This window comes from Pelobates fuscus, chromosome 2, assembly GCF_036172605.1.
Source record: "Pelobates fuscus isolate aPelFus1 chromosome 2, aPelFus1.pri, whole genome shotgun sequence".
NCBI lineage: Eukaryota > Metazoa > Chordata > Amphibia > Anura > Pelobatidae > Pelobates > Pelobates fuscus.
The window spans coordinates 380,868,420-380,875,412 of NC_086318.1; positions in this window are offsets into that span (position 1 = coordinate 380,868,420).

The following is a 6,993-nucleotide window of genomic DNA, read 5'->3' on the forward strand; positions in this document are numbered from 1 at the left end:
GGGTACTGCTGGTGGGGGAGGGGTACTGTGTGTGGGGGGGTAGGGGTACTGTGTGGGGGGGTAGGGGTACTGTGTGGGGGGTAGGGGTACTGCTGGGGGGTAGGGGTACTGTGTGTGGGGGGGGTCGGGGTACTGTGTGTGGGGGGGTAGGGGTACTGTGTGTGGGGGTAGGGGTACTGTGTGGGGGGAGGGGTACTGCTGGGGGGTAGGGGTACTGTGTGTGGGGGAGGGGTACTGTGTGGGGGTAGGGGTACTGCTGGTGGGGGAGGGGTACTGTGTGGGGGGGGGTAGGGGTACTGTGTGTGTGGTGGGGGAGGGGTACTGTGTGGGGGTAGGGGTACTGCTGGTGGGGGAGGGGTACTGTGTGTGGGGGGGTCGGGGTACTGTGTGTGGGGGGGTAGGGGTACTGTGTGGGGGGGAGGGGTACTGCTGGGGGGTAGGGGTACTTTGTGTGGGGGAGGGGTACTGTGTGGGGGTAGGGGTACTGCTGGTGGGGGAGGGGTACTGTGTGTGTGGGGTAGGGGTACTGCTGGTGGGTAGGGGTACTGTGTGGGGGGGTAGGGGTGCTGTGTGTGGGGGGGGGTAGGGGTACTGTGTGGGGGGGGTAGGGGTGCTGTGTGTGGGGGGGTAGGGGTGCTGTGTGTGGAGGGGTAGGGGTGCTGTGTGTGGGGGGGTAGGGGTGCTGTGTGTGGGGGGGTAGGGGTGCTGTGTGGGGGGGGGGGTAGGGGTGCTGTGTGGGGGGGGGGTAGGGGTGCTGTGTGTGGTGGGGGTAGGGGTGCTGTGTGTGGTGGGGGTAGGGGTGCTGTGTGTGGTGGGGGTAGGGGTGCTGTGCGGGGGGGGGTAGGGGTGCTGTGTGTGGTGGGGGTAGGGGTACTGTGTGGGGGGGTAGGGGTGCTGTGTGTGGGGGGGTAGGGGTGCTGTGTGTGGTGGGGGTAGGGGTGCTGTGTGTGGTGGGGGTAGGGGTGCTGTGTGTGGTGGAGGTAGGGGTGCTGTGTGTGGTGGAGGTAGGGGTGCTGTGTGTGGTGGAGGTAGGGGTGCTGTGTGTGGGGGGGTAGGGGTGCTGTGTGTGGTGGGGGTAGGGGTGCTGTGTGGGGGGGTAGGGGTACTGTGTGGGGGGGGGGGGGTAGGGGTGCTGTGGGGGGGGGGGGGTAGGGGTGCTGTGGGGGGGGGGTAGGGGTGCTGTGTGGGGGGGGGTAGGGGTGCTGTGTGTGGTGGGGGTAGGGGTGCTGTGTGTGGTGGGGGTAGGGGTGCTGTGTGTGGTGGGGGTAGGGGTGCTGTGTGTGGTGGGGGTAGGGGTGCTGTGTGTGGTGGGGGTAGGGGTACTGTGTGGGGGGGTAGGGGTGCTGTGTGTGGGGGGGTAGGGGTGCTGTGTGTGGTGGGGGTAGGGGTGCTGTGTGTGGGGGGGGGGTAGGGGTGCTGTGGGGGGGGGGTAGGGGTGCTGTGTGGGGGGGGGTAGGGGTGCTGTGTGTGGTGGGGGTAGGGGTGCTGTGTGTGGTGGGGGTAGGGGTGCTGTGTGTGGTGGGGGTAGGGGTGCTGTGTGTGGTGGGGGTAGGGGTACTGTGTGGGGGGGTAGGGGTGCTGTGTGGGGGGGGTAGGGGTGCTGTGTGTGGTGGGGGTAGGGGTGCTGTGTGTGGTGGGGGTAGGGGTGCTGTGTGTGGTGGGGGTAGGGGTGCTGTGTGTGGTGGGGGTAGGGGTGCTGTGTGTGGTGGGGGTAGGGGTGCTGTGTGTGGTGGGGGTAGGGGTGCTGTGTGTGGTGGGGGTAGGGGTGCTGTGTGTGGTGGAGGTAGGGGTGCTGTGTGTGGTGGAGGTAGGGGTGCTGTGTGTGGTGGAGGTAGGGGTGCTGTGTGTGGTGGAGGTAGGGGTGCTGTGTGTGGTGGAGGTAGGGGTGCTGTGTGTGGGGGGGTAGGGGTGCTGTGTGTGGTGGGGGTAGGGGTACTGTGTGTGTGGGAGGGAGGGGTACTGCTGGGGGGGTGGGGGGTAGTGGTACTGTGTGGGGGGGGCTAGGGGTACTGTGTGTGGGGGGTAGGGGTACTGTGTGTGGGGGGGGGTAGGGGTACTGTGGGGGGTGGGGGGGTAGGGGTACTGTGTGTGGGGGGGGCTAGGGGTACTGTGTGTGGGTGGTAGGGGTACTGCTGGGGCTAGGGGTACTGTGTGGGGGGTAGGGGTACTGTGGGGGGGGCTAGGGGTACTGTGTGGGGGGTAGGGGTACTGTGGACACACACACAAACACTGCATTATATAAACACACTACAGAAACACACAGCATTATATACACCATGTGTTTGTGTAGTGTGTGTGTATATAATGAAATCTGTGTGTGTTTCTGTAGGTATGTAATTTGGGGGGAGGGGGCATTTTTTATTTCATTTTTTTATTTTATTTCAAATATTTAATTTTTTTTTTTTTTTTTTTTTTTAGTTTCCCCCAACCTGCTTCTTACTTGGCCAGGGAGGGGAGGGATAGAGCATTGCCTGGTGGTCCAGTGGCATTGAAAGTACAGTGGGGGCCCGCAGCAAGTGCTTGCTTACCTTCCCTTCAGCTCCCTGTGTAAATCTTGCAGCTAGCGTGCCGTGCGGAGCGTTGCCATCGTAACCAGTGGCAACGCTCTGACGGTTATATATAAACAGAGTGTCAGCGCTATATGTGAAAGCCTAACATTTAGGCCAGGGGTAGGCAACCTACGGCACTAGTGCCATGCACGGCACTCGAGGTGCCTTTGCACGGCACTCAAGGGTACAAGAGCCAAAGAGGCTCTGGCCTGTCAGGAGTCCCAGTGAAACTTAAGATATCTGTTAATATGAAAAGGTGGTGAAGGACAATCCTCCATTTATGCATTGCAGCACGTAGAGGAAGTGATCTCAGATCACTTCCTCCCAGCACTTGTGAATAGGAATCCACACTGAAGTAGAGCAGCCCACAGCCTCCTGTTGCAGCTTCTGTCCTTGATCTGTACCTGGCCAGCCTGGTCCCCACTAAAACCCAGGGAAGCCTCAGAGCTGCAGAATAACCCTCCCTTCATACAAATAATACAAACACACACACAGTCCGCTCAAACACAACACCACCAACAATCCACATACATGCACACAACCCCACATGCAGCCTCTCACATGCAATACCCCAAACAGCCCCACACATACACACACTACCAAATACACAATGTGACATATCCATCCACACACAATTCCACAAACAGCCCCCATACACAGCACAAATTCATAGGTATTATACATGATACCACAAACTATTAATGAACATATACAATATAATAGCTCATATACGCACAAATACAATGATACAAAGCAAATGCAGTATAAATAACACAAGCAGAATATGGCAACATACACACCTCAATTTAAAGAAATAGGACCGGCACGCTACAGGACATCACAATCATATTTCGGCACAGTGCTGCTAAAAGGTTGCCTACCCCTGATTTAGGCAATCTGTAAATGTGTGAAAAAACAAACCACTGTTCTCTGTAGGTAAATGGTGTATATATAAATAAACCACCTGTATGTCACAATAAGTTGGATTATACACACAAAAAGAAATATATTAAAACTTGCAAAAGAGTCCAAAAGTTCTGAGTTGGAGTCTTTGGAGGGTTAATCTTATGTTGCAGTCGAAAAAGTAGCATCCATGGATACACTGAAGCTCTTGTGTAGATTATACCTTAGAACAGTGATGGCGAACCTTTTTGAGCCCGAGTGCCCAAACCGCAATACATGCCAAATGTTTTTCCTTAAAGTGCCAACACAGCAATTAAACCTGAATATTGAGGTTTAAGTTTAGAAAAAACAACTCGTACTGTTGTCCAAACTAATTAACAACTTTTGTTTTAAAAGAACACAACAACAGAGAGTTCAATGATACAAATTAAATAATGATATAAATAGATAAAATTAAGCTTATATTTATTAGTATCTCCAACAAATGCAATACATACACACACTGACTGCTGAATACATACACACAGTCTGCTGAATACACACACACACACACACAAGACTGCTGAATATAGAGACTGATGAATACACATACAGACAGTCTGCTGAGTACACACACAGACAGACTGCTGAGTACACACACAGAGACTGCTGAATACATACACACTGCTGAATACACACACACACAGACTGCTGAATACATGTACACACACAGACTGCTGAATACAAGCACACACAGAGACTGCTGAATACACGCACGCACACACACACAAACTGCTGAATACACACACATACTGCATTGAGGGGTGTAGTGTATGTGTTTGTGTGAGGGGTGCTGTGTGTGTGTGTGTGTGAGGGTGCTGTGTGTGTGTGTGTGTGTGTGTGTGTGAGAGAGAGGGGTGGTGTGTGAGTGGGGGTGTGTGTGAGTGGGGGGTGTGAGGAGTGCTGTGTGTGTGGGGTGGTGTGTGTGTGTGTGAGGGGTGGTGTGTGTGTGTATGAGGGGTGCTGTGCTGTGTGGGGTGGTAGGGGTGCTGGGCGGGGGTGGGGGTGCTGTGTGTGGGGGGGTGGGGGTGCTGTGTGGGGGTAGAGGTGCTGTGTGTGGGGGGGAGGGGGGAGGGGAGGGATTCTGGGTGTAGGGGAGGGGTGCTGGGTGTGGGGAAGGGGAGGGGTGCTGTGCGGGGGTAGGGGTACTATGTGTGTGGGGGGGCTAGGGGTACTGTGGTGGGGGGTAGGGGTACTGCTGGGGGTAGGGGTACTGTGTGTGGGGGGGAGGGGTACTGTGTGTGGGGGGTAGGGGTACTGCTGGGGGTAGGGGTACTGCTGGGGGTAGGGGTACTGTGTGTGGGGGGTAGGGGTGCTGTGTGTGGGGGGGTAGGGGTGCTGTGTGTGTGGGAGGTAGGGGTACTGCTGGGGGGGTGGGGGGGTAGTGGTGCTGTGTGTGGGGGGGTAGGGGTACTGTGTGGGGGGGTAGGGGTGCTGTGTGGGGGGGTAGGGGTGCTGTGTGGGGGGGGGGGGTAGGGGTACTGTTGGGGGTAGGGGTGCTGTGTGTGTGGGGATGGGGTGTGGGGGGGTGTAAACGTTTTTAAAAAAAAGTATGTTAAATTATTATCTTGCCCCCCCCCCCTTCTTACCTTTAATGAAGGAGGGGGGGGACACAGTCATCCCTGGTGGTCCGGTGGTGGCAAGTACTGTTTCCGGTTTGGGAGGCAGGGGGAGGCAGGGGAGGGATCTTTGAAGCAGCTCCCCTGTCCTCCCGCTCGATGCTGTGTGGGGCGTTGCCATGGTAACGCGCGGCAACGCTCCACACAGCTTGCTCGCGGGAGGACAGGGGAGCTGCTTCAAAGATCTCTCCCCTGCCTCCCGAACCGGAAGCAGAGTAGGCGCCTGCCATTCCGGGCAGGCAGGTGCCTACTCTGCAGTGATGGCAAACCTATGGCCGCGTGCCCACAGAAAGGGCCCGGCGTGCCACAGGTTCGCCATCACTGCCTTAGAAGGATACAAAAAAAGCTTTGCATAGTTTAAAACTGCTTTAATGATAAAAAGATTCCCTTCCTCCAGATATAGACTCTTACATTAGCAAATGGTGATACTTGTCTCCAAGATATCACAATTAAGTTTCACAGGATCAGAGGCTGAATAGCCGTTTTACCGTCCACTGGTTCTGGTAATTCAAAACTCCCGCCCGATCTCAGCGCTGATGGGGTGGAGTGTGGCATACAAGCTAACCGTGTCTGTGTGTGGTCAGTTCAGAAGCAGGCTGCCGTCATCAAAACCTCTGCGTCCTGGATGCCGATAGTACTTCAACGCGTTTCGCCCGCTCTCTCTGGCTTTTTCAAGATAGTGTAACGGCTGTAGGTGGCAGTCTTTAAATACAATCCTGCCTAGTCAGTAAATGATTACATATTCTAAAACATGTTAAATACTGGATACATCTTCTCTTTAGAGTTACATACAATTTGGTGTTCTCTTGTTCATGTATTATTAAAAGAGTAATAAAATTTATCACATAAAAAATTACTGATATAAAAATGAGTGGGGGGCGGAGCCAGCAAGGCAACGGAGCGGTCGCACTATTCGGAGCTCCTGCTCTAACTTACCCTAACATAACTTTTATGGTGGAACCCAGAGCCCACAGACCCCTCAAACCTTACCTACAACCGGCTGACAAGTTATGGGCCGCAAAACGAAGAAGGCTAAAGCGGACAGAAACTCCCAAGGGAGAGACATTGGAGAAATGCTGCGGAACTCGCAGCAGGCCGCGTGGTCCAAAATGGCGCCGGTCGACGACCTCACCTCCTACTCCTCGGAGGACTTCACACCGGACCTCATGGAGGGACTGCCTTACGGGGCCATGTCAGACCGCAAAACGGCTCCACAGAGGACCGGGGACCCGGTCACCGCAGACCAAATTAAAAAGATGTTGGCGGACCTCCGCAAAGACCTAGCAACTGACATGGCTGGATATAAAGAGGCCATAGCAGGGGCCACATCTAAAATCTCCCAGTTGGAGGCCCACTCTACTGCCCAGGATACCAGGATATCGGAGGTGGAAAAGCAAGTGGCAGGCCTGGCACGACAGCAACTAGCTACATCAGATAGGCTAGACGCTATGGAGGATCAGAGGAGGCGGTATAATCTAAAAGTCAGGGGGATACCGGACTCGGTCGACGCCGCCGACTTGCCCCACTTTATGAGGCGCCTCATCGGAGGCCTGCTCCCACCAAAGCAAGCAAAGTCCCTAAAGCTGGATGGTATGTTCCGGTTACCTAAACCGGCCAGAGCGCCGGTAACAGCGACGGCCAACCTCATACTCAGACTCCAAACGCTAAATGACAAGGCCACACTACTAACGGCTCTGCGGGGTAAAACCCCCTTTCCATTCGAGGGCTCCTCCATTACAGTCTTCCCAGACCTCACCAAGAGCACACTCACCTGGAGGAAATCGCTGCAGCCTCTCTTGCAACACCTTCGAGCCAAAGATATCCCCTATAGATGGGGCACACCACGAGTTGTAATGTTCACACAAAACGGGACTACCCACAGA